Source organism: Apodemus sylvaticus, chromosome 6 (genome assembly GCF_947179515.1).
Source record: "Apodemus sylvaticus chromosome 6, mApoSyl1.1, whole genome shotgun sequence".
Lineage (NCBI taxonomy): Eukaryota > Metazoa > Chordata > Mammalia > Rodentia > Muridae > Apodemus > Apodemus sylvaticus.
In genome coordinates, this window is record NC_067477.1 from 13063382 (window position 1) to 13091234 (window position 27853).

At 41.7% G+C, this 27853-nt stretch overlaps 6 non-coding genes and 8 pseudogenes across 6 annotated transcripts; all 14 read right to left on the bottom strand.

Annotated features, from left to right (window-relative positions):
* Positions 1 to 621: 621 nt before the first annotated feature.
* On the bottom strand, positions 622 to 694 carry LOC127688183 (small nucleolar RNA SNORD113/SNORD114 family). Its single transcript, XR_007978594.1, has one exon. It is a non-coding gene; the product is annotated as a small nucleolar RNA SNORD113/SNORD114 family (small nucleolar RNA).
* A 644-nt stretch (positions 695 to 1338) lies between these two features.
* On the bottom strand, positions 1339 to 1417 carry LOC127688143 (uncharacterized; annotated as a pseudogene).
* Positions 1418 to 2927: 1510 nt separating this feature from the next.
* Positions 2928 to 3006, bottom strand: LOC127688145 (uncharacterized; annotated as a pseudogene).
* Positions 3007 to 3766: 760 nt separating this feature from the next.
* Positions 3767 to 3839, bottom strand: LOC127688184 (small nucleolar RNA SNORD113/SNORD114 family). The gene has a single exon (XR_007978595.1). It is a non-coding gene; the product is annotated as a small nucleolar RNA SNORD113/SNORD114 family (small nucleolar RNA).
* Positions 3840 to 4483: 644 nt separating this feature from the next.
* LOC127688146 (uncharacterized) lies at positions 4484 to 4562 on the bottom strand (annotated as a pseudogene).
* A 1510-nt stretch (positions 4563 to 6072) lies between these two features.
* LOC127688147 (uncharacterized) lies at positions 6073 to 6151 on the bottom strand (annotated as a pseudogene).
* Positions 6152 to 6916: 765 nt separating this feature from the next.
* On the bottom strand, positions 6917 to 6989 carry LOC127688186 (small nucleolar RNA SNORD113/SNORD114 family). Its single transcript, XR_007978597.1, has one exon. It is a non-coding gene; the product is annotated as a small nucleolar RNA SNORD113/SNORD114 family (small nucleolar RNA).
* Positions 6990 to 7633: 644 nt separating this feature from the next.
* On the bottom strand, positions 7634 to 7712 carry LOC127688148 (uncharacterized; annotated as a pseudogene).
* A 760-nt stretch (positions 7713 to 8472) lies between these two features.
* Positions 8473 to 8545, bottom strand: LOC127688185 (small nucleolar RNA SNORD113/SNORD114 family). The gene has a single exon (XR_007978596.1). It is a non-coding gene; the product is annotated as a small nucleolar RNA SNORD113/SNORD114 family (small nucleolar RNA).
* Positions 8546 to 9189: 644 nt separating this feature from the next.
* Positions 9190 to 9268, bottom strand: LOC127688149 (uncharacterized; annotated as a pseudogene).
* A 781-nt stretch (positions 9269 to 10049) lies between these two features.
* Positions 10050 to 10124, bottom strand: LOC127688151 (small nucleolar RNA SNORD113/SNORD114 family). Its single transcript, XR_007978570.1, has one exon. It is a non-coding gene; the product is annotated as a small nucleolar RNA SNORD113/SNORD114 family (small nucleolar RNA).
* A 601-nt stretch (positions 10125 to 10725) lies between these two features.
* Positions 10726 to 10804, bottom strand: LOC127688150 (uncharacterized; annotated as a pseudogene).
* A 762-nt stretch (positions 10805 to 11566) lies between these two features.
* LOC127688194 (uncharacterized) lies at positions 11567 to 11634 on the bottom strand (annotated as a pseudogene).
* Positions 11635 to 14362: 2728 nt separating this feature from the next.
* LOC127688191 (small nucleolar RNA SNORD113/SNORD114 family) lies at positions 14363 to 14437 on the bottom strand. The gene has a single exon (XR_007978602.1). It is a non-coding gene; the product is annotated as a small nucleolar RNA SNORD113/SNORD114 family (small nucleolar RNA).
* Between the last annotated feature and the right edge of the window lie 13416 nt (positions 14438 to 27853).

Genomic DNA, 27853 nt, shown 5'->3' on the forward strand with positions numbered 1-27853 from the left:
TGCCCTAACTGTCTCATGGTACTGCACACTCTCCCACCATTACACATACCTGCAAACTGGTGGCCAAGGAAGATCAAGATGCTGTTGCACCGTCATCAGAGCTCAGAGAAGTCACAATGAGGACACAAGGCTGTTTCTACGTCTCAGCATGCTGGTATCATTTGTCACATCAGGTTGTCTGCAGGGTACAGGGCAGAAAAAATGGAGATCCTGTTGAGACTGTGTGGGTCATCACCCCATGCCCACCTCATTTAGGAAGCCAATGGTCATAAACTACTTTGCTCCTGAAACATTTCTTCGCAGGAGAGACTAATTTCTTGCCATTGACCAGGAAAAAAGTGTTTGGCCAAGATAAGGCTAGGGTGTCCATGATGAGGTCAGCACCTCATGGCCACATTCTCTCAACATGACTTTTGGGGCCTCCAAGCTGTGTTGCCCCAACATGCCCTAGGTCATTGTTCTTCCCACTTTACCCAGACCTTGCCTTTCTGGAAGCCATGTTTCCTTGCCTAATGGAAACTGATGAGGTTAAGCAGCAAAGCTAACAAAAGTCATGCTGCTTTCCCTGTTCTCAGGCTCTCAGCTGGTCCCAGAAGTTGACAGAGCAGAAGTTGCTCAGTACCTGACCTCAGATATCTGTTCTCATGTCTCATTGAGAAACAATCAGATGCCACCAGATCTCATCATTGGTCCTGGGTTGGGCTTCTAACTCTTGGGCCTTCAGGCTTGACTTATTCCTTTGTATCTGTGGTGCACTTGAGTGACCATACTGTAGGAAAATACCCTGTGCTGTACTGGGGCTGTACACTGCCTGGTCCTCAAACTAGCACTAAGTTATCACTTTCCTTCCATGGTCTGCCTACCCACCCATGTTATGATGAGACCCACCATACCTATGAATCAGGTGCCAAACAGGAGAATGAGATCCGGAGCTGTGAAGTCACCATTGGCTCTACTGCTGCCATGGCATCCCGGAAATGGCCATCACTGCAAACCTCTCCAGTCACGTAGATCACTTCTCTGGTTACTGGATGACAAAAAAAGGAAGAGACATATTGTAACTTCCTCCCAAGATTGTCCCAGGATTCCTGCATTTCAAGGGTGCTATCTTGTAAGCTTTCTCTGGAAGGGAGTGGGTGTGGCCTTCCCTCACATTCAAGTAGATTATCAAGCCCACTCTAACCCAAGTCCATAGGCAGACCTCAAGCTGCCCCAGCATAGCTTCTGAGTCACATGACCAAAGACCACTCAAGCCCTCACCTCGCACCACAGGTCCACAAGGGACAGGCATATGCCTATGGCCTCCATCCACAGATTAGCTCTTAGCAAGGCATCGGGATTGACCTCAGATTTCTGGATAGCTGGCGTTCATGGAGTGTTTATCACTCAAACGCCACCAGATCTCATCATCGGTCCTGGATGGGGCCCCCTCTCTCCCTAGCCAACTGCACACCTGTATTCCTTAGTGGGTGCTGAGGGCAGATCTCTGATCACAGCGTACTACAACATTCTGTGTAGCTGACCCTGAAGAACAGCCATTAGAAGAACCCAGAAATCAGGACTAACTACTGCACTAGTGGACTAACTTCTCATGGTACTGGACTAACACAGAAGTACTGTCCCACCATTACACATACCTACAAACTGGTGGCCAAGGAAGATAAAGATGTCATCTGTCAGTCATCACAGCTCTGAGATGTCACGGTGACGACCCAAGGGTGTTTCAACATGTCAGTGTGCTGGTATCATCAGTCACATCAGCTCTTCTGCGGGGTACAGGGCAGAAAATGCAGGGACAGTGTTGAGACTCTGTGGGACATCACCCCATACCCACCCCAGTTTAAGGAGCCAATGGTCATAAACTTTGCCTACTTTGCTCCCCAAACATTTTTTTCCCAAGAGGAGACTAATTTCTTGCCATTGACAAGGAAAATGGTTGGGCCACTCCGAGGATATTGTGTCCTCTATGGGGTCAGAACCTCATCTCCTGAATCTTTAAACATGACTGTTGAAGATCAGCTGTGCTGTTCCTCAACATGTCCTATGTTACTGTCCTTCCCACTTTACCCTTACTTTGCCTTTCTGGAAGCCATGCTTCCTTTCCTAATGGAAACTGATCAGGTTTAGCAGCAAAGTTGACAAAAGTCAACGTGCTTTCCCGGTTCGCAGGCTATTAGCTGGTCCCAGAAGGTGACAGAGCCAAAGTTGCTCTGTACCTGACCTCAGATATATGTTCTCAGGACAGTCATTGAGAAACAATCAGATGCTGCCTGCTATCAGCATTGGTCCAGGGCAGGGCTGCTCTCTTGAGCACGCTTGCCCCTAGGCTTCTGTGGTATGCTCAAGAGACCACACTGAAGGAGAATACCCTGTGCTGTCCTGTGGCTGGGCACTGTGTGGTCCTCAAACTAGCACTAAGTTACCACTTTACTTCCATATTCTGGCTAACCACCCATGTTATAATGAGACCCACCATACCTATGAGTCAGGTAGCACAAAGGAGAGTGTGAGTTGGAGCTGTTAAGTCACCGTTGTTGGCTCTGGATGGTGCCATGGCATCCCAGGGTCTGTGTATCACTGTGAACATCTCCCATCATATAGATCACTTCTTTAGATACTGTAAGGCAAAGAAAGGAAGAGAAATGTTAACATTTTCTCCCAAAATTGGTCCAGGAATCCTACATTTCCAGGGTGCTATATTGTAAGCTTTCTATTGAAGAGAGTGGGTGTGGCCTTCCCTCACATTCAAGTGGATTTTCAAGCCTAGTCTGACCTACTCCTGGGCCAGACCTCAAGCTGGCCCAGCATAGCTTCTGAGTCACATGACCAAAGAGCACTCAAGCCCTCGCCTCGCACCACACGTCCACAAGGGACAGGCATATGCCTATGTCCTCCATCCACAGATTAGCTCTCAGCAAGGCATCGGGATTGACCTCAGATTTCTGGATAGCTGGCGTTCATGGAGTGTTTATCACTCAAACGCCACCAGATCTCATCATCGGTCCTGGATGGGGCCCCCTCTCTCCCTAGCCAACTGCACACCTTTATTCCTTAGTGGGTGCTGAGGGCAGAGCTCTGATCACAGGGTACTACAACATTCTGTGTAGTAGAACAACTGAGAAATCTCGAGTAACTATTGCACTAGTGCCCTAACTGTCTCATGGTACTGCACACTCTCCCACCATTACACATACCTGCAAACTGGTGGCCAAGGAAGATCAAGATGCTGTTGCACCGTCATCAGAGCTCAGAGAAGTCACAATGAGGACACAAGGCTGTTTCTACGTCTCAGCATGCTGGTATCATTTGTCACATCAGGTTGTCTGCAGGGTACAGGGCAGAAAAAATGGAGATCCTGTTGAGACTGTGTGGGTCATCACCCCATGCCCACCTCATTTAGGAAGCCAATGGTCATAAACTACTTTGCTCCTGAAACATTTCTTCGCAGGAGAGACTAATTTCTTGCCATTGACCAGGAAAAAGGTGTTTGGCCAAGATAAGGCTAGGGTGTCCATGATGAGGTCAGCACCTCATGGCCGCATTCTCTCAACATGACTTTTGGGGCCTCCAAGCTGTGTTGCCCCAACATGCCCTAGGTCATTGTTCTTCCCACTTTACCCAGACCTTGCCTTTCTGGAAGCCATGTTTCCTTGCCTAATGGAAACTGATGAGGTTAAGCAGCAAAGCTAACAAAAGTCATGCTGCTTTCCCTGTTCTCAGGCTCTCAGCTGGTCCCAGAAGTTGACAGAGCAGAAGTTGCTCAGTACCTGACCTCAGATATCTGTTCTCATGTCTCATTGAGAAACAATCAGATGCCACCAGATCTCATCATTGGTCCTGGGTTGGGCTTCTAACTCTTGGGCCTCCAGGCTTGACTTATTCCTTTGTATCTGTGGTGCACTTGAGTGACCATACTGTAGGAAAATACCCTGTGCTGTACTGGGGCTGTACACTGCCTGGTCCTCAAACTAGCACTAAGTTATCACTTTCCTTCCATGGTCTGCCTACCCACCCATGTTATGATGAGACCCACCATACCTATGAATCAGGTGCCAAACAGGAGAATGAGATCCGGAGCTGTGGAGTCACCATTGGCTCTACTGCTGCCATGGCATCCCGGAAATGGCCATCACTGCAAACCTCTCCAGTCACGTAGATCACTTCTCTGGTTACTGGATGACAAAAAAAGGAAGAGACATATTGTAACTTCCTCCCAAGATTGTCCCAGGATTCCTGCATTTCAAGGGTGCTATCTTGTAAGCTTTCTCTGGAAGGGAGTGGGTGTGGCCTTCCCTCACATTCAAGTAGATTATCAAGCCCACTCTAACCCAAGTCCATAGGCAGACCTCAAGCTGCCCCAGCATAGCTTCTGAGTCACATGACCAAAGACCACTCAAGCCCTCACCTCGCACCACAGGTCCACAAGGGACAGGCATATGCCTATGGCCTCCATCCACAGATTAGCTCTTAGCAAGGCATCGGGATTGACCTCAGATTTCTGGATAGCTGGCGTTCATGGAGTGTTTATCACTCAAACGCCACCAGATCTCATCATCGGTCCTGGATGGGGCCCCCTCTCTCCCTAGCCAACTGCACACCTGTATTCCTTAGTGGGTGCTGAGGGCAGATCTCTGATCACAGCGTACTACAACATTCTGTGTAGCTGACCCTGAAGAACAGCCATTAGAAGAACCCAGAAATCAGGACTAACTACTGCACTAGTGGACTAACTTCTCATGGTACTGGACTAACACAGAAGTACTGTCCCACCATTACACATACCTACAAACTGGTGGCCAAGGAAGATAAAGATGTCATCTGTCAGTCATCACAGCTCTGAGATGTCACGGTGACGACCCAAGGGTGTTTCAACATGTCAGTGTGCTGGTATCATCAGTCACATCAGCTCTTCTGCGGGGTACAGGGCAGAAAATGCAGGGACAGTGTTGAGACTCTGTGGGACATCACCCCATACCCACCCCAGTTTAAGGAGCCAATGGTCATAAACTTTGCCTACTTTGCTCCCCAAACATTTTTTTCCCAAGAGGAGACTAATTTCTTGCCATTGACAAGGAAAATGGTTGGGCCACTCCGAGGATATTGTGTCCTCTATGGGGTCAGAACCTCATCTCCTGAATCTTTAAACATGACTGTTGAAGATCAGCTGTGCTGTTCCTCAACATGTCCTATGTTACTGTCCTTCCCACTTTACCCTTACTTTGCCTTTCTGGAAGCCATGCTTCCTTTCCTAATGGAAACTGATCAGGTTTAGCAGCAAAGTTGACAAAAGTCAACGTGCTTTCCCGGTTCGCAGGCTATTAGCTGGTCCCAGAAGGTGACAGAGCCAAAGTTGCTCTGTACCTGACCTCAGATATATGTTCTCAGGACAGTCATTGAGAAACAATCAGATGCTGCCTGCTATCAGCATTGGTCCAGGGCAGGGCTGCTCTCTTGAGCACGCTTGCCCCTAGGCTTCTGTGGTATGCTCAAGAGACCACACTGAAGGAGAATACCCTGTGCTGTCCTGTGGCTGGGCACTGTGTGGTCCTCAAACTAGCACTAAGTTACCACTTTACTTCCATATTCTGGCTAACCACCCATGTTATAATGAGACCCACCATACCTATGAGTCAGGTAGCACAAAGGAGAGTGTGAGTTGGAGCTGTTAAGTCACCGTTGTTGGCTCTGGATGGTGCCATGGCATCCCAGGGTCTGTGTATCACTGTGAACATCTCCCATCATATAGATCACTTCTTTAGATACTGTAAGGCAAAGAAAGGAAGAGAAATGTTAACATTTTCTCCCAAAATTGGTCCAGGAATCCTACATTTCCAGGGTGCTATATTGTAAGCTTTCTATTGAAGAGAGTGGGTGTGGCCTTCCCTCACATTCAAGTGGATTTTCAAGCCTAGTCTGACCTACTCCTGGGCCAGACTTCAAGCTGGCCCAGCATAGCTTCTGAGTCACATGACCAAAGAGCACTCAAGCCCTCGCCTCGCACCACACGTCCACAAGGGACAGGCATATGCCTATGGCCTCCATCCACAGATTAGCTCTCAGCAAGGCATCGGGATTGACCTCAGATTTCTGGATAGCTGGCGTTCATGGAGTGTTTATCACTCAAACGCCACCAGATCTCATCATCGGTCCTGGATGGGGCCCCCTCTCTCCCTAGCCTACTGCACACCTTTATTCCTTAGTGGGTGCTGAGGGCAGAGCTCTGATAATAGGGTACTACAACCTTCTGTGTTTTTGTCCGTTAAAAACAGCCATTACTAGAAATCAAAATTCACGACTAACTATTGCACTAAAGCCTTAACAGTCTCATGATACTGCACTACCACAGAAACATTCTCTCACCATTGTACATACCTAAAAACTGGTGGCCAAGGAAGATCAAGATACTGTCGCTCTGTATGAGGACAGAAGGCGTTTTCTACATCTCAGCATGCTGATACCATCTGTCACATCAGGTTCTCTGCAGGGTACAGGGCAGAAATCGGAGATCCTGTTGAGGTTCTGTGGGATACTACCCCATGCCCACCCCATTTAGGGTGCTAATGGCCATAAGCTTTGCCAACTTTGCTCCTGAAACATTTCTTCCTAGTAGAGACTAATTTCTTCACATTGGCCAGGAAAAAATTTTGGACAAAGTTCAGGTTATGGTGCCCTTGATGTGGTCAACATATCATCTCCCCAATATCTCAACATTACTTTTGGGTCCTCCAGTTGTGCTGTTCCCCTAGGTCATTGTTCTTCCCACTTTAACCTGACTTTGTCTCTATGGAAGTCATGCTTCCTTTCCTAATCGAAACTGATCGGGATAAGGAGCAAAGTTCACAAAAATGATCCTGCTTTCCCCATGCTCAGGCTATTAGTTATTCCCAGAAGGTGACAGAGCCAAAGTTGCTCAGTACCTGACCTCAGATATCTGTTCTCATGTCTCATTGAGAAACAATCAGATGCCACCAGATCTCATCACTGGTCCTGGGTTGGGCTTCTAACTGTTGGGACTTCAGGCTTGACTTACTCCTTTGTGTCTATGGTACACATGGGTGACCACACTATAACAAACTACACTGTGCTCTCCTGGGGCTGTACACTGCCTGGTCCTCAAACTAGCACTAAGTTATCACTTCCCTTCCATGGTCTGCCTACCCACCCATGTTATGATGAGACCCACCATACCTATGAATCAGGTGCCAAACAGGAGGATGAGAGCTGGAGCTGTGAAGTCACCATCGGCTCTACTGCTGCCATGGCATCCCGGAAATGGCCATCACTGCACACCTCCCCCATCACATAGATCACTTCTCTGGATACTGGATGACAGAAAAAGGAAGAGACATATTGTGACCTGCTCCCAAGATTGTCCCAGGATTCCTGCATTTCAAGGGTGCTATCTTGTAAGCTTTCTCTGGAAGGGAGTGGGTTTGGCCTTCCCTCACATTCAAGTAGATTTTCAAGCCCACTCTAACCCAAGTCCATAGGCAGACCTCAAGCTGCCCCAGTATAGCTTCTGAGTCACATGACCAAAGAGCACTCAAGCCCTCGCCTCGCACCACAGGTCCACAAGGGACAGGCATATGCCAATGGCCTCCATCCACAGATTAGCTCTCAGCAAGGCATCGGGATTGACCTCAGATTTCTGGATAGCTGGCGTTCATGGAGTGTTTATCACTCAAACGCCACCAGATCTCATCATCGGTCCTGGATGGGGCCCCCTCTCTCCTTAGCCAACTGCACACCTTTATTCCTTAGTGGGTGCTGAGGGCAGAGCTCTGATCACAGGGTACTACAACATTCTGTGTAGTAGAACAACTGAGAAATCTCGAGTAACTATTGCACTAGTGCCCTAACTGTCTCATGGTACTGCACACTCTCCCACCATTACACATACCTACAAACTGGTGGCCAAGGAAGATCAAGATGCTGTTGCACCGTCATCAGAGCTAAGAGAAGTCACAATGAGGACACAAGGCTGTTTCTACGTCTCAGCATGCTGGTATCATTTGTCACATCAGGTTGTCTGCAGGGTACAGGGCAGAAAAAATGGAGATCCTGTTGAGACTGTGTGGGTCATCACCCCATGCCCACCTCATTTAGGAAGCCAATGGTCATAAACTACTTTGCTCCTGAAACATTTCTTCGCAGGAGAGACTAATTTCTTGCCATTGACCAGGAAAAAAGTGTTTGGCCAAGATAAGGCTAGGGTGTCCATGATGAGGTCAGCACCTCATGGCCGCATTCTCTCAACATGACTTTTGGGGCCTCCAAGCTGTGTTGCCCCAACATGCCCTAGGTCATTGTTCTTCCCACTTTACCCAGACTTTGCCTTTCTGGAAGCCATGTTTCCTTGCCTAATGGAAACTGATGAGGTTAAGCAGCAAAGCTAACAAAAGTCATGCTGCTTTCCCTGTTCTCAGGCTCTCAGCTGGTCCCAGAAGTTGACAGAGCAGAAGTTGCTCAGTACCTGACCTCAGATATCTGTTCTCATGTCTCATTGAGAAACAATCAGATGCCACCAGATCTCATCATTGGTCCTGGGTTGGGCTTCTAACTCTTGGGCCTTCAGGCTTGACTTATTCCTTTGTATCTGTGGTGCACTTGAGTGACCATACTGTAGGAAAATACCCTGTGCTGTACTGGGGCTGTACACTGCCTGGTCCTCAAACTAGCACTAAGTTATCACTTTCCTTCCATGGTCTGCCTACCCACCCATGTTATGATGAGACCCACCATACCTATGAATCAGGTGCCAAACAGGAGAATGAGATCCGGAGCTGTGAAGTCACCATTGGCTCTACTGCTGCCATGGCATCCCGGAAATGGCCATCACTGCAAACCTCTCCAATCACGTAGATCACTTCTCTGGTTACTGGATGACAAAAAAAGGAAGAGACATATTGTAACTTCCTCCCAAGATTGTCCCAGGATTCCTGCATTTCAAGGGTGCTATCTTGTAAGCTTTCTCTGGAAGGGAGTGGGTGTGGCCTTCCCTCACATTCAAGTAGATTATCAAGCCCACTCTAACCCAAGTCCATAGGCAGACCTCAAGCTGCCCCAGCATAGCTTCTGAGTCACATGACCAAAGACCACTCAAGCCCTCACCTCGCACCACAGGTCCACAAGGGACAGGCATATGCCTATGGCCTCCATCCACAGATTAGCTCTCAGCAAGGCATCGGGATTGACCTCAGATTTCTGGATAGCTGGCGTTCATGGAGTGTTTATCACTCAAACGCCACCAGATCTCATCATCGGTCCTGGATGGGGCCCCCTCTCTCCCTAGCCAACTGCACACCTTTATTCCTTAGTGGGTGCTGAGGGCAGAGCTCTGATCACAGGGTACTTCAACATTCTGTGTCATAGGCCCTGAAGAGCAGCCATTAGAACAATCCAGAAAACAGGATGTTAGTGTGTGGTAACGATAGATAATACTAATGTTCTAACTCTTGCATGCTAACACTGAAACACTCTCCCGCCACTCCACATACCTAGAAGCTGGTGGACACAGAAGATCAAGATGTTGTCTCTCAGTCTGCAGGGCTCAGGGCTGTCACAGTGAGGACAAAAGGTCAGTTCTGCATGCTGGAATCATCAGTTGTGTCATTTTTTTCTAAAGGTACAGAAAAGAGAAGGCAGAAACATTGTTGAGAGTCTGTGGATCATCAAACAATGCCCTCCCCAATTGGGGAACCTAAGCTATGACTAGGCCACACCTGTACTATCTTTTCCCAAGAGATAGTAATTTCTTGCCAGCACCCAGGAAAAATTGCTGGCTGACTTCTATACTATGTTATCATGCATGGCATCAGCCTCTCTTCCACCATGTTACTCCACATGACCACTGAAGTCCCAAATTGTACTGTGCTACACAAGAACAGCTCATGGTCACACCTGACTTTCTCTATTTGCCAACGATTTTTTTTCTAACTGAATCACAACTGATATGTTTCAGGAGGAAAGCTGATAAGGGTGACTCTGCTCTCCCCACTGCTAGACCATATGCTAGCCCCAAAGGGCAGCCTAGCTAATGTTACTCTATACCTGACCTCAGATATCTGTTCTTATGGCTGTCATCGAGAAACACTCAGACGCCACCAGATCTCATCATTGGTCCTGAGGCGGGTGCCTCTCTCTCAATCCTTTCGGAATGACTCACTCCTTGGCTACTGTGGTATGCTCGGGAGACCGCAGTATAGGAGACTACCTTGTGATGGGCATCACACAGCTAGGGACCATTTTCCATAGTCTCCATCTTATGATGAGACCCTCCATACCTATAAGGAGTTGTCCACAGGAAGTCAGAGTTGGAGCTTTCAAGTCACCATTGGCTCTACTGCTGCCATGGCATCCCGGAAATGGCCATCACTGCAAACCTCTCCAGTCACGTAGATCACTTCTCTGGTTACTGGATGACAAAAAAAGGAAGAGACATATTGTAACTTCCTCCCAAGATTGTCCCAGGATTCCTGCATTTCAAGGGTGCTATCTTGTAAGCTTTCTATTGAAGGGGGTGGGTGTGGCCTTCCCTCACATTCAAGTAGATTTTCAAGCCCACTCTAACCCAAGTCCATAGGCAGACCTCAAGCTGCCCCAGCATAGCTTCTGAGTCACATGACCAAAGAGCACTCAAGCCCTCGCCTCGCACCACACGTCCACAAGGGACAGGCATATGCCTATGGCCTCCATCCACAGATTAGCTCTCAGCAAGGCATCGGGATTGACCTCAGATTTCTGGATAGCTGGCGTTCATGGAGTGTTTATCACTCAAACGCCACCAGATCTCATCATCGGTCCTGGATGGGGCCCCCTCTCTCCCTAGCCTACTGCACACCTTTATTCCTTAGTGGGTGCTGAGGGCAGAGCTCTGGTCATGGGATACTGTAACATTTTGTGTTAAGACCCCTGAACAGCAGCCATTAGAAGGACCCAGGAATCAAGACTAACTATGGTCTAACAGTCTCATGATACTGGGATAATGCAGAAACACTCTCCTGCAAGTACACATACCTATTAGCTGGTGGCAAAGGAAGATCAAGATGTCTCCTCTCAGCCAGCAGGGCTCAGGGCTGTCACAGTGAAGGTTAAGGTGGGTTCTGGATCGGAGCACCCTTGTACCATCAGTCAAGTCAATGTTTTGAGGAGTACAGGAAAGAAAAGGGAGAGATATTTTTGAGTCTCTGTGTTGTACCATTCTGTACCCTATACAGTTCTGGAACCCAGGCTGATAAGCTTTACCTAGGCTATAATTGTACTTTCTCTGGCAAAGGAGAGTATTTTCTTGCCATTTTCCAGGCAAAAATAGGCTGGCCTCTGTGTATTTTAAGTCTTCCTGCATAGGCCCAACTCGTCATCACTCTTGGAGTATTTAAACTGTGCTGCTCTGCCTGTAAGCAGAGGCCATGGGGCTACCCCCTCTGCTCCAAGTTTGCCTGTCTGCCATCCAGGTTTTCCTTGCTTACTTAATGCAGTCAGGGCATCATTCAAAAGTACGTTACTTTTCTTAGACCTTATGCTAGCAGCAATATGCAGCCAAGGTACAGTTGCTCTGTGCCTGTCCTCGGACATCTGTTTTCATGGGTGTCACCGAGAAACACTCAGACACTACCAGATCTCATCATTGGTCCTGAGTTGGGCTGCTTTCTCTCAAGCCTTAGGGAATGGCTCACTCCTTTCCTACTGTGGCACACTCAGGAGACCACAGTGTAGGAGACTACACTGTGCTAGGACTATACACTGCCTGGTCCTCAAGCTAGCACTGAATTAACACTTTCTTTCCATAGTCTCCTTAACCACCCATTTTAAATGAGGCCATCCATACCTACAAACAGTTCCACAAAGGAGGTCACAGTCAGGGCTGAGGCAACTCACTGCCTAGTCTTTGTGCTAACACTAGATTAACTCCTTTTGGGCATGCTCTGCTTAACCACACCCAGATTTTGGTGTTTTCATTAGACCCTCCATAGCTCTAAGCAGGTTCTCACTAAAGGATCAAACCTGGAGCTGTCAAGTCATCATGAGCTCTGAACTGTTGCCATGGCATCACAGGAACTGGCCATCACTGCAACCGTTTGAGACCATTTGGGTATTCTCTATGGATGGCAGAAGGCAGATATGGAAATAAAAATAGACTTGCTCTCAAGGTTGATTCCGTACATTTGAAGGACGCTGGCTTACAGGTTGACTCTCTAAGGGAGCTGGGTGGCCTTCCCTCCTATCAAGCAGATTATCAAGCCAGACTGTCCTCACTGGCCTTTATTGTGAATAGTATTATTAGAAAATGACTTCTCTAGCATTGGCAATCATCTACCTTTGCAACCTCATCTTAGCTACCTAACTTCGATTCAAACAACTCACATCTCTCAATTATCCATGATAACTTTATGTAAACTCAAGTCCATGAACTAAAGATTAACAAGGCACAGGCTGTATGCACTGGACTGTAACTGTAACTTGGCAGTAAAGTCCTCAATAACTTGTCTCTGTAACTTGGCAGTAAAGTCCACAATATCCTTGACCTCCAACATCAGTTCATATTCACTAGGCAGCACTCAAATGATAAAAAATAATTGCATCATCTCTTTCTTTTCATCACGTTTCTCTGTCCTCTACATCCCGTCTTTAATTATTCATGTGGTGAACTCATAAATCACCAATATATTAAAATATATGTTAATTACCCAGCAATTTCCATATATATTTGATGAATCATAGATTCCATGTCTTCAATATTGTAAGCATTTGCTTTTGACAATCATGTTTTACAACATGAACTACTTGAACCTAACCAAGAACATAGACCTCATCTATAATTTATACTTGCCCCTTTTCACACAAAATTATAAGATTCACATAGGCCTCTTTCCCTGGGAGGACCCTTTGCTCTTTTCTGTACTTATCTCTTGTTTGATTGATATTCAGAGAATTAAAACATGAAATAAGTATGATGGAGTGCAGTCCTCCTCCTGGGTGGCCCTCAGAGACAGACATGTATCCTCTTGGACTTACAGCCACTATGTTCCCAATTGATCTGGTATAGCTCTGTTCCCAGATCTTTTATATTGGCTGAGGATGGAATCATGTCTGTACTGATAACCATGGAAATCTCTATTATCTCTCCCAAACACTGAAACAAACCAGAAGCACCTCTGATTCTAAGACAAAGCTCATGCCAATTCTCCTTCAGTGATGAATCTTGGTTTTGCAGGCATGCCCAATTCATGGTCTAATTCCTGATAATTGAATTTGTTTCATTGGTCCCATTTGGCCTAATGCAATCATATTTCACATTCATTTTTATGATGCTTATTTCTCTGTGTTGAGGGAGATAATTGTGGAAGTTATAGGCCAGCTTTGGGGAACCCTGTTCTTCCTTCCAACCTCTGATTCTAAGTATTCAACTAGGGTACTCAGGCCTTCTCTGTCCATTACTCCTCTCAGAGAAATAATGCAAATAATGTAAAGTTCCTAAATCACATAAACACTATCAGCCAGGATTTACATTCTCTCTAAGCTCTACGACAGACATTTAGTCAGCTTGTAAGTAGGCTGGTGACCATGGAGATGACTTGAGCAGCAGAGGCATGAAGCATCCTTTCCTAGTTCTGATTATCCACTTATCTTTAGCGTTGGACCACCAGGTTTCAGACACCTGCTCCTGACATCTGACATGTGTATGCATACAGGTGTAACCAACCATTCCAGGTAGAGTCCACTTGACTTATTTCTATTGATTTTATATTAGTTTTGCATTAATTACTATTTAACTCAGAATTTATAAATTCTACAATGCAAGTTAAACAGAGGCAAAGAAGTATAATAATAAAAACATCGGAGTAGATAACCAGTTTGTTTTGGGTAAAGATTTTCTTGACATTTGTGGCCACCATGCACAAAGAACATGTATTAATATAATTTATTTGCTGAATACAACAAATTAAATAAGGACCATTGACTTACATGTGTGCTATAACTACTCTAAATTTCTCAATGACTTTGCTCAGTGCCATGTGCATGGAACAATTACTAATGTGCAAACTGACATTAACGTAGGCAATGCGACTCTATATGCTACTTCATATGAATAGCAGATATAATGTGGTTAGATTATACACTGTTCAAAAATGCAAAGGATCAACTTCAATGCCATCCAAACCATGAAAAACTTAATGAGTATATATATTTGTCCCAAGATCAAGAGATACATAACCCAAAAATAACACTGATAAACTGATAAGTGTAAAATATGCAGATAGCCCACTCCCTAGGAGTAGCAATTCTGGGGAGTAGAGAAAAGTAGGGAATAAGAAATGAGCCCCCCTTACAGAGGTCCTGGCTTACACATTTATCTTTTATGTTGGACCAAAGAGCTTCAGATATATTTTATTCATTATCTGAGTCTAATATACTGACAGTTATGATCACTCATCCTGGGACAGTCCAGTCTCTCTTCAAACTTATTTAAATGGAATTTGGTTACTAATTCCACTAATAATGTTTTGGTCCTTGGATACATACACATATATACATACATATATGCATATATATATATAACATTAACTTAATGTAATATATTATATCTATAATTAAAGATAGTCTTAATAGATAGATAGATAGATAGATAGATAGATAGATGGAACAAGAATAAAGAATTTGAGATAAAACACCCCATGCCTTTCATTATATCAGTTACTCAGGTAAAATATTCATCATAGTCCCTTTTAGAGATGAGTGCACTATCACTGAATATTTTTAAAAAGTAAAATTGTTCAGAGAAACCAAAACCAAAACAAGACCTGGGCCTATTACTTACACTGATTTACAGTATCCAGTGAGAGATGTAGCACTGAGCGCTAACCACAGAGTGTTCCAGCCCTGGCTCAGGTGGGAGAGCATGGGAAGAGCATAGAAAAGAGCAGGGGAACATAAAAATGATGATAACTGGGGAGAGGATTTCCACAAATCGTTGATTTTAACTTTGCTTTCTGAATTGACTCATTAATTTAACATCAGAAGCTGTAATCTTAACAAAAGATATTGAAATGATTTAAATTAGAAATAGAGCACCACACCCAGCTGATAAGCAAGGCTCCTACACCCGCTGTCTACATTAGTGGAGGATGAGTGTGTGTGAGTGATGACCACTGCCCCCTTACTGTTTGCGTAACACACTGAATGTTTGCATTTGATTAACACATCACTTATTGGTGGAAATACAGTTCCACTGCTTAATTCTAATGTCAGAATTAACATATATCAACACAGGTACCAGCCTCAAGGTCCTTGGATGTTCCTATGTAAGTCTAGCATAATGGCTCTCAGCTTTCCTAATGCTAGAACACTTTAACACACTTCGCCATATTGTTGTGACCCTCCCAACCATAAAATTATTGTCTTACAAATTCATAACTGCAATTTTGCTGCTGTTTTAAATCCTGGTGTAAATATCTGTGCGAGGGTCGAAGGTCCACGACCTTAATGTTGAGAACAGCTGGTCTTGAGGCTGCCTTTCACCAAGAAAATGAACTAGCGAGAGTTTTGTTGCCTATTAGAGTTCAGCTATGTTTCAAGCAATGTAGGAAACTCACTCTCAACTGCCATTATCATTGGGCCATGTTTTAGCCTCTTGTTTTTTAATTTGAGTTCACTGTATTCTAAGTTACAAATTAAAGTTAATCAATAAAATAGTTCCATTCACAAAACTATTAAGAACATGATACTTGACAGGTTAATATCTGTCTGTAGAATCTTATTCCTCTTGAGCCTTTATCTTTAGTTAATTGGCCTCAGTGTGGCAGTGAGCCAACAGGAAAGCTTAACAACTGAAATCAATCTCTCATTAGGCTTTCCTGTGGATGAGCAGTGTCCCAGGAAGGCATTCACCACGTTCCCCTAGCCGCTCATCAGCGGATGGTGCCTCACTCAAGTCTGTCAGATCTTGTAGAGATCACTACAGAGAACATGGAAGACCAGATATTCATTTGAAACAAGGGCACCACCATTTTTTTTATATGCAGACCTACTAGAGAGTTGGTTGAGTTATCGGAAAAGTCTGTTTGTTGAAGCCTTTTTTGTTGAGGACACTCCATGCTGTTCTCTATAATGTTCAATTAATTTATATTTCTATCAACAATGTAGAAAGGAAATGCGCTATCTACCCCATGGCCAGTCATTGCTACCATTAGTCTTTCTTGAGAACAGCCTTCCTAACTGGAGTGAGGATGGGGTTATCTTGCTGTGATGTGGGATTGCATTTTTTCTGGCGATTGATCATACTGACTATTCCTGCGCAGACTTCTTGGTTACCTGTATGTTTCTTTCTTGAGACATGCCTACTTATGTCTACTGAACCTCATTTAGTGGAGTATTGAGTTTTGGGTTCCTTATTTAGTCTAGATCAGTTCAGTGGCTCTCAACCTTATATGTTGTGAACCTTTGGGGGTCAAATGACACCCTCATAGGAGTCAGCTGACACTATCAGAAACCAAACACATTTACATACTTTACAAAATTATGGTTCTGAAGTAGCAATGAGAATTTTATGGCTGGGAGTTCACCACAACACAAGAAACTGTATAAAAGAATTGCAGCATTAGGAACGTTAAGATGCATTGCTTTAGATATAAGAAACATGTTAGGTTCTTTCAACCATAAAGGAGAATGGTATTCTATAATTTTTAGTGATCTGATGGCACTGGAGATGATTATATTAAAGGAAATAGGCCAAGCACAGAAAGACAAACACAATATGGTCTCACTCATGTGGGACACGAAAGAGTTCATTTAGTGGGAGTTGACAGTGGAGTGATAGCTACCAGATGGCATAGTGAGAAGACAGAAATGAGGAAAAGTTGGTAAGTTACAGTTCAATGGCCATACGTATGTATTGTGGAGCAACTCTAGATGATAGTTTCCTAATATCTTAAAGGACTGTGGAAGGGAATAGTGTAACTTCAGTATAATGAGGAAATGATGGAATGGGTGTGGTTATCTTGACTGGAAACACACAAAGTAAGCATGCTGCAGGAATCGCTTTGTTCAAGATCATTTCTGTTTGGTATCAGGCAGAATGAGGAGAAGAAAAGATATTCCTTTTAAGTTGTTTCACATTTCTTCTGCTTCCCAGCCCCATCTACTGTTAAAGCCATCAGTATATAATAGTGGAAACATAATTAACACTATGGACACCTTTAATCAATTGAATAAGGAAAATAAGATTGTTGGCAGTTACTCACAGTGCAAACACAAGTGCGACATGGAGATCTCAGAGTTCTAGACTTATGATGTCAACGTGTGTGCCTCACGTGCCACAGACATCAGGGTGGCACCAGATGCTGGATGTATCTGCAATCACAGTACATTCTAGCTTTGTGGACTGTTTCATTAACAAAGAAAAATATATAAAGTACCTAATGGAAGAATGATATGCATGAAGGGCCCTAACAGATTAAACCTGTCATCCACTACATCATTTCGTGACAGTGCTCATTTCTTTGTGTATAGAATAATCACTAAATGTTTCTATCAACCTGTGGGAAAATACAACAACAACAACAAAAACCTTAACTGTTGCTCACAATGAAGGTCAGGGAAGTGCGCAAGAAGGAGAGAACCCAAGATGAATCCATCCTTCCTGGAAGAGTACAGATAAAAGCAGAGGATGGAAAATTACACTCACCTCCTCCAAGCCTCATGGCATTCAGCGGAAATTCATGCCCTGACAGTTGTCACCCAGGGGAAGCCCAATAGCCACTCCTGCACTTATTTCTATACTGTGTGTTAACCATCCATTGAGTAAGTAAATGATGTTTCTAAAAGCCTATGATTGGAAAAATGCAACAAGGACATGGCTGGTTATAATCCAGAATGATGTGTGGGTCAAAATATGTCTTTAGCTAATTATCCTTAGCTCTTTATACATAATAGTAATCAGTATAATTGTTCATTTTCATCTAAAATGTAAAAATGGCTTCAGTCTTACATGATTATACCACAAAATTTAAAACTACAGTGCATTCTCGCAAAATAAACCACCCAAACCAAAGAAGGAATTAGGAATACTACTTACACCATCCTCCAGGCTCCCAACAGAGACAGACAAGAGAGAACTCTGGCACGAAGAATTCAGTCAGCGCGAACAGGAACAAGAGAAAGGACAGGAGAAAGAACACATGATTTATTTTAAAAGGAGGTTGAGAGAAAACATTGAGACCCACTGGTCCTTAAAGTCTTTAGCTTATAGAGCAGTGGTTCTCAAATTTACTAATGCTGTGACCCATGTTCTCATGATGCCCCAAAACATAAATATTTTGTTGCTATTTCATAACTGCTAGGAATTGTAATTTAGACATCTGAAATGCAACCCCAAGTAAATGTCATTTGATGCCTTCTTAAAGGAGTTGCAACTGACTAGTTGAGAATCACTGGCTTAAATTCATTGCTACATTCATTAACTTAACATTATAAGTGTGTATTTTTTCACTCTACAGAAAAGAGAATTTTAAATTTTCCATATACTCAGAACACTGGTATTTACCATATGAAGTCAGTACAATCTTTAGCCACAAAACAGCTAGTCACGGAGTAAAATGGTTATAGATGGACCACACAAGTTTCCACACTAGCTTCCTGTTCGTATGTTTTCATAGCTAGACAATATTTTATTAATTGAATGACTAATATGCTCACTCATCTAATTTTCACAAAGGCCACACGACCAAGATCCTTGGATATTGTCAAATCTTTCTTGAAGACACAGTCTCATAAGGTGATGAACTGTATTTCTTTTGCATTTGACTCTAGAGTCCAGGCATATTTTATTCAAATTGACAGCAGCCACCATCACTGGTTCATGTTTGCCTTTTTAATTACAGCGTTTCTATTTTTACTCTAAGCTATTAATTAAAATATATCAATAAACATGACTCATAAGCTCAGGATGATTCTTGACACATCCGACCTCACTGGCTTCCAAAGGGGCCCAGAGTCCACTTTGCATTCTAAATTAAAGTATGGCTTCTCTCTTTCTGATAAGCATTTTTTTTCCTTCAGTTTCTATATTATTATGGATTTTAAATTTTTTAAACATTCTAAGAGAATTTCAAACATGCATACAATATATTTTGTTCATAAGCAATACCCTACTCACTCTGAGATGAACTTTGTGCTTCTCTCAACTACATAGCTTCTTATTTAAAAAATATAACATTTGGAGTCTAAAATTAGTGTTAGCTAAATGCGTGTGAGTGTGAATATATCCAAATGAGCATGGTCAAGCTACTAAAGTACTAAGTCCTCATCAGATCTTCTTCGGACATAAAATAAATTTTTTTTAAAACAAAATGGGATTGTAGATGGGATGAATGGAATTAAGAGAAAATAATTCAGGCACAGAAAGGGAAGGGGGTTCATGAGTCCATTTGCCTTGAAACTGGTCTCAGGCAAGAAAAGAATTGCCTGGTGGTTTACAGGGAGAAGAGAAGTGGGAGAATGGGAGGTCCAGGTGGTAAAGGTGTATCCATGGGTACTGAGTCACAGTGTGGTATACTTAGTACGGTGACACCAGAATGGCCTTCTGTCTCTATTGCATAATCGTTTGTTGATTGTTTCCTAGCTTATAAAAGCTTACATAAATAAAATAAAAAGTAGACTAGGATGTTCCTATATAATTGTTTCCAGAGAGTCCAGATGTATTGTATAAATCAAAATCAGGAGTTCATACAAAGGACTCAGTGCACTATATAACTCAAGACTAATGCTTACCATAGGCACATTTCAGTTTCTTTAGATAACTTCAATGTTTTTCAAAAGTTAAAACCACCACAGTGGTTATTATTATGAAACATTTCATACTTCTGATACATGCACGTAACCATGGAGCTCAAACTAACAGAAAGATGCGTCCTCTAGCTCAGAGCATTCGGGCCCAGGACACCAAAGCACAGCAGCTCATTAAAATGTGCCCTAATCTATTTTAGTTTTGCTTACCATCCTTCCTTCGGTTGGCCATGTAAGAAGTCATTAAGGGGATCCTTTGTTGCTTTCTTTCCTTGACCCAGACGTTGACTGTTGTCTATTAATTATATACTGTGTACCTCATCTCTAGACAAAGAAGACATGAAAGTACCAAAAGATATTTCTATCCAGGGACTAATGCTTTCAAACTAACAAGATGGAAATAATGAAGATGCAAACTAATAGCAAATACATTCAATCTTATCAACAGAATTATAGAAAACTGGGCCCAGAGTGCATGGCCTATGCCTCATGTGGCAACACTAATCATGAATGATCCAGAATTGAGTCCTCTTTCTATAACATTTCTACTTTTCATATTGATCAAGAAATTATAATTATGAGCCTTATGATCCCTACCCTTCCCAAGATGGCGGGGATATTATTATCGATATTATTGTCAATCTAACATTGACTTTTTTTGCATTATTTCATGATGTTTTTCTTACTATGAATTAAAATGTTCATGCAGTGCCTATTTGCACCATTGGTTATTCAGAGGATCAGCATTAGCAACCTGAAAGACACTTGATCAATGATACCCCAAGTCACCCAAGATGAGACAAGAAGTCCTCAGTTCATGTTGGCATCACCGTCCTCAGCATGGTGCAGAATCCCTGACCTTGGAGAATTCTCCTCTAACTCGGTGTGGCTATTCTTGGGGAGGGAGGCTGAGCACACGAACCCTTTCTTCTCACCTTTGCCTTAGTATCATTTGGAGTGTAAATTTGGCCACTGATTTTTTTTTTTTTGAAATAACAATCAAAATTCATGAAGCACAAAACTCCAAAGAACATGACATTTGGGATAGCTGACGGCTCCCTAGGATTAGTCCCAGCAAAGCTAATACAACCAATCTCTGTCTGAACTAAAGCAGATTTTCTGATATGAATTATTCATTACTCATGGTACAGATACCCAGCCACAGCCATCGTTCTGGGTGAGTATTTCATTCCATCCTCTCCCCTTTCTACATCTGTCTCTTGATTTTCCAACTGGTAAACAATAATAAATAACTGCCACTAAATACTGGAAAAAATTGCCTCATCACAAATTTTCAACTCTGTGTTTATAGCACATTGATTTCGGGGCCTTCCATTGGTGATCTCGGTGGAAACAACAACAACTAAAACAAACAAATAAACAAAGAAGGCATCCCTTCCAATGAGAGTCATTCCATTGACACATGCCTTTCAAATGTCATTGCTAGTCATTACAGTATTTATTACTATGTGATATGGTTCTTTGTTTCATTTTGTTTTGTTTGTTACATTGTTTTTAAGCATAGGAATTTCTGAATTCTGTACAGAGCCAATGTAAGAACCCTGACTATTCCATGTGACTTCTGAATCCATGTACCCATACCCCAAACGGCAGCCACGCCAACTCCACTGCGTGCTTAGTGGTTGGCCACATTAATACGAACCTCCCTTCACTATGGACTGCCATGCCTGCCCAAACCTCATGACCTTCAATTTATACATCTTTCATTTGCTGATGTTTAATAACAAAATCAAACCTATGATGCAACAGAGACTAAGAACATGAGCCTCGGATATTATCAAAATCTGTGTATTTATCCCCACAGAGACAAACATGAAAATCCCCACTTGCAAGGGACCTCAGAAGGTCATCAAAACCTTGGTCCTAAACACAGTTGGGTCCCTTGCCCTTCCCTGTGTAATCTGTGTGTTCTTCCTATTGGCAGCAGGACACAGCATCAACTCTCTCAAAATATTTATCTTCCCTAATATCTTATACATTAAACACATTTATTTCTTACAGAATATTTAGAAGACATGTCAAAGTTCAACACACAGACACAACACTCAAGATGTGTAAATAAAGGGGGAAGTGAGTGGGAAAGTGTAGACATCGGTGGGATGAAAAATGCTAATGGGTCACAAATGCAATCTGTTGTTCAGACACACTTGGCTTCTGGACATTGGCTCTATATACAGTCAGTCGGACATTTTGAATGCAATCAAAACATTTGCAGGACAACTTACATGGAGGAAGAGTGTTGGCTGTTCCACCAGCTCATCCAAGATGATCATTGTGCACAATATTAAGAGAAAAAGGGTTCAAGATGTTATGAAAATATATACTTTCTACTATATGTCAGGTTCTTCTCCTATGAATAATTATTTAATGTTATCTTTTTCATATTTAATAAGACTAAGAGCTTTAAACTTACAAATGACCCAGGATAAGGACTTTAGCCATAACATATTCCTGATTACATCAGTGACTTAGTGGACACCTTAAGCAAACACCTAAGATGAAGGCAGGGACTTTGCAACTCTTTGCAATGGTTTGTGTCATCCTTAGAACTAACAGTAACAATTTCTATCACATTGCCTACAAGGACTATTGAATAGATATAAAAGCAGAACATAGCATCCCATTGACTATGTATAGTAGCACTGTTTAATTTCCTTTAGACACTTGTCTCTATGCATCATAATGTGGTTAGTATGTGTCTATTATAAACTGCTAAATATCTGTGCCACAGATCTGCTAAGGCAGAAACATGGAATAAATGGGGCAATTTAAAATGAAACAATGTACAGCTATACAAATGAATGAGAAACCTTGATTTCTTTTTAAGAAGTTGTTTTTAAGGTTTTAAGAACCTCTTTTTAAGGTTGTAGCACAATGATTAATACGTAATACATGGTATTAAATGTATTCACACTTGGCAAAGAGCTAGGACAATTACCTTTCTTTAATTTTTTTTTAAATGTGGATATTTATGAATCTTTTGTCTACTCCCTAAAGGTCAAAAGCATATGAAATCACAAGTACCTTGGACAGAGACACAGAGTACTCAAGCATCTGTGCATAAGCTAGCTGCTGACGTGGGTCACAGGCTTCTATTTTTATCCACAGACTGGGGTGGTAGAGATACAAAATAACAAACCGAGGGACGGTAAACAAGCTCTTAACGAGGCTGGCTTTGGCTGGCTCATCGCTCCTCTTTCACAGCGCTTGTGTTTATTGATTTGCTTATGACACATTAGCACTCAGGAACAAGCTATCAAGGCCCCAGACTTGTCCCCACCGAAAGCTCCTGTTATTTGACTATAGGTTCATTTCCAAAAAAGGAAATAAAACAAGGGTTGTTTGGGAGGGCTTGGGGGGTAGAGTGATTGAATAGTCAAGATAAGATTAGATTCCATTCATGACTTTGGGCTATTTATGTTTCAATTTTACATTCTATTAACATATATCAATAAATCAGAAAAACAAACCACTCCACCAAAACTAAAAGAATTAGAATTTTAGATACTTGACCATTTGAAAAGGATCCCCACAAGAATACAGCACTTCCTGTTTCTGAAAACCCCACAGATCTAAACACTCAGACATCCTGTCAGACATCCTGTGTGACCTCAGATATATCACCATTGTAATCACTGGGCCAATACATTGGGTTGTCCCTTTGCTTTAACTAAAAATCTACAGTCACTTACTAATTTGTTTTTCACTTCTTTAATAGCATTAACTTACAATAGCCTACGAGCCATAAGTCTCAGGGGAGGGAAAAATCTATAGCTACCCTTAAAATTCATGTATAAGTTTCCTTATGTCATTGAATGCATCACTGTTATCACTTATTTTCATTATAAAACCAATTAATCAACCTATCAACTCATCAATTCAATGTTTCATAAATATGATTTCATTGGCATTCTTTGATTACAGTTGTTACTTACCAACCGACAGCTGTCACTGTATGTCTGGATCAGAACCACCTAGCACAGCATTGCCTCTGTCCCTCGCAATGGTCCCACTCTGTGTAGCTTATCACAGCCATATGAGGGTTGTGCTAAGAAGTACAAAGCAGAACGTTGAAATCAACATTGTGCTGGAAAGATTCTCTTCAATATGGACCTCATTGTTACTTTTCAGACTTGTCCTCATTTAAGACTCCCTTTCCCCATTTACTATTACACTCTCATAGAACAAATGATTGTTCATTGTTTCTACTGAAATAAATACATGATTCACAAACCCCAAGGCCAACACATGCAAATCCCTTACATGCTTAGTGGGTGAACCCAGCTCTGTCCTTTATCAGGTATCACATCTCAAAATCTTCTATTGCTCCTGGGCAATAGGACTCTTCATATTTACTACATATCAAAAGTACCCAGAAGGTGTTAGAACAAGTACCCCAAATCAAAGCAAGACCTCAGTGACTCACAGGAGTCGGCCATATGATCTCATCCTCAACCGTTGGTTCAGCAATAGGTATATCCATTGTGAAGAGGGTGAAGTCGAGAGGAAAAAGAAAGGTTTTTTTTTTTATTAATCTTTTTTGTTCAGTAATTTGTTTAACATAATAATGTTAACATTAACATGCAATATACTTATGTGTCACAAATCATTGACTGAGACTGGTAACTTTCCATAGCCTCCTCAGATGAACAAGATAAGAACTATTGGCAATCCGTGCCAATCAGTATTTATTTTTCTTGCTATGCATTGAAAAATACTTAGTACCACACTTCTCATAATCCTGTTAATTCATGGGTTTATTTATTCAACAAATGCTGTTTTAAAAGAAGTCTGGGAGTGTATACAGTCACTGGTAGGCAATCCATGCCCCAGAGGATCGTCCAATCCCATGCGCACACACAACACTGATTAGACGCAAGGAGTTATAGTTTTAAAAGGGGAAGCTATTTAAAAGAAGACATCAGTTGGGAGTAAGCTGTGTTTAAAAGACAGAGGGAAAACTAGAGGGAGGGAGTGGGAGGCAGATATGACCTAGATGTATTATATACATGTACGATACTTTCAAAGGATAAATTTAAATATTTTTTTCATGACGACAAAAGTAAGAAAAATGTCCTTGTATTTTACGAACGCTTTCTAAATGGTTATGCCATATAGTCCCACACATGAATTATTAAAGAATGGCCCTGTGTTGTGCCTCCTCCATGTAATCACTGTTCAATTTACTAATTCATTAATAACAATAAATCAGTACAATGTGTCTAACATCTCTACAGACAAACACTTGTCTTAGAATCATCTTTGACTAATCATCAAGCTATATATATATGTATATATATACATATACATATATATATATATATATATATATATATAACAATTAATATAAAATGACATGAAGATATCACTAATATATCATTTCCCCTGTCAAGCCCATAAATTTTGAGGTGGGGAAACACTTCTGAATTGTCTGTAAGGAAAAGATGCAAAACTGTGCTATTTCTTATGCCTTCTTAAAGAAAGAAGACACTTGGCTTGTGTAAATTTTCTAGTAAAATTCACAGTTTAACGTATATAAATGAATGTCAGCATGTCAGACATATGAGACACTTCATGTCTCACTAGCCCTATGCTGTCCACAATGGTCCTGGCTGGGACTACTTCTGTTCACACTCATTTACATGTGTTTATTAATCAAGTAATTTATTCAATGGTTCTGATTTTAAAGACAATAATTCATGGAACCTAAGAGCGATGAATATTCTTCATGCCTCAGGATCACCTATGATACTAGTATCATCTTCCCCAATTACCATCAATAAATTTATAAATGTAATATTTCAGGCTAATTCCATATTCATCATTTTTCCCAGTTGGCCCTGTGGAGGCTATGTTACAATTATGATAATTTAATAAATGATTTAAGAAAAACTTTCAAGGACATAAATATGAAGTTTTACTTACCTTGGTCTCTATGGCCTCCACCAGTGACACAATTCAGGGTTCTCCCAAAGACGGAAAGCATCCGTCCTCAAAGAAAAGACAAAGAAAGTGAGAAATTCCCTCCTGAAAAGAATCTTCTTTCCAATACTTCACTCATTAACAAATTCTGATGTTAATTAAAAGTATCAGGTCATAAACACCTATATCAAAATGATAATCTCTCTGTGGGCCTGGATTTGTGGCTCTGAGACAAGCTCCTAACAGTTAGCTTATTGCTCTTAGCACACATTAATATTCAGAGTTTACATTAATGTTTTCATTCTTCCTTGCATATATTCATGGGAGGGCAATGCTTTGGTTATTGATTTCATGTTCATTGGACTATAAATAAAGTAAACTGATAAAACAGAGTCCTGGATGACCTCAGTCGAATCTCTGGAACCCTGATGCTGGAAGGAGAGACTGGACCCCCAGAAGTTGTCCTTTGAACCCCTGAGCATATGCTGTGCCACACCCCATCCAAGACAAATAAGTAAAGGTAATAAAACAAGATCATTATACATTCCTAACCTTCCTCCACAGGATCAATAACAGGACAGGAAGTGAGGGAGTTCTGTCTAAGCCTCAGTCTTTCTGAGCCACAATATTGATAAAGAATGACTACCTATGCCACTTAGACACCATCGCTGGTCTGGGTATTGCCCTATCTTCATTCTCATCTAATGTTTTTATTGATTTGCTCATTGATTTACTAATAATAAATGAATTAATCACAAAAGCTCTACACCTGCCATTTGTCTTTGGAATTAGTCCCTAATTGAATAACCCCTCCCCATCAATTATCTTCATTGTTGCCAATACCTACTTATGCCTTGAAACATAGTTGGCTTTTTAAAATTATATCTATGCTCATTTTAAATCCTGCAATGAGTAAACTTTTAAACCAAGAACTCTTTTACATTGGACAAAATGTTCCTACCATTAGGAGCAATGATGGGGCCCAAAAACCTGCAGGAAACAGAAGCCAGGTCACATGTTCAGCCTAGGATGTCAAAAGCAAAACATAGTTAAAAGAAGATTAAGCCACAGTCCATGCTTATTCATGAAGTTATCTACATGTATATGAATTTGAAGTATTTTCATACTTGTCTGAGTTTGCCCCATATGTTAAAGGCTTCACACATTTTATTTGTATTGTTATGTATAGTGTAGTAGTAACATTTATCTAATTACATTCCAAGACTATAGCTGCATAAAAACAATCTAAGGAAAAGGTCCTGTGGCTTTCCTACCATACATACACAAGAGCCCTTCAAGCAGAAAAGACACAGGTTATCATGTCTTTACTTGACCAGACAGGTTCATATAGTGTGAACATTGTAGAATTAATCAGCAGCAATGCGTTGGGTACAGTTCTAGTTATTGTCAATTAGTAGATAAATCTCTAATAACAATATATATGAATGATTTAAAAATCATAATTTATGTTTCCATGGGTTTTTTGTGATTTTTCTAGTTTGAGTGCACATTCATGTTACCTATCCTTACTGCTACAATAAGACTGTACATTAGGAATGGGAACAGGCACATGCCTTACTTATTGTGTGCATTGTCTGGAACAGCCCAGTGTAGTAGCCTCAACCTTATCACATACTGGGGCAAACACTTAGACAATTGTGACATCTCATCCATTGTCCCTGCTATGACTGGGTCACATGGATGTATCTGATTTAGCTTAATGTATATTTCATAGACTAATAAGAATAACAAGACAGCACTGAACTTTCATTAGCAAAATGAAAGAGTACCAGCATGACTGTGCACCCCAAGAAAAAATTCTGAACATTTAAATCTTAACTAATTGTCACTATTTATTAGTGTTAATAATTGATGTTCTTTCTGACTTTATTATCATTCAATATCATGTGCCCTTTTCTTTACTAAGTTATAATTGTACATTGAATATCTTAAAATGATTCACAATAAACAAAAAACGTACCTCTTTAATGTGTCCAACAAAGTGTTTTGATTGTACATTCTCTTATTGATTTCCTGACTGGAAAATAATCAAAACCTGAGAAAAGCAAACTGAGACAAGATCCTTACAAAATGCCAAATCTATCTATCACATCCACTCTGGAGTGAG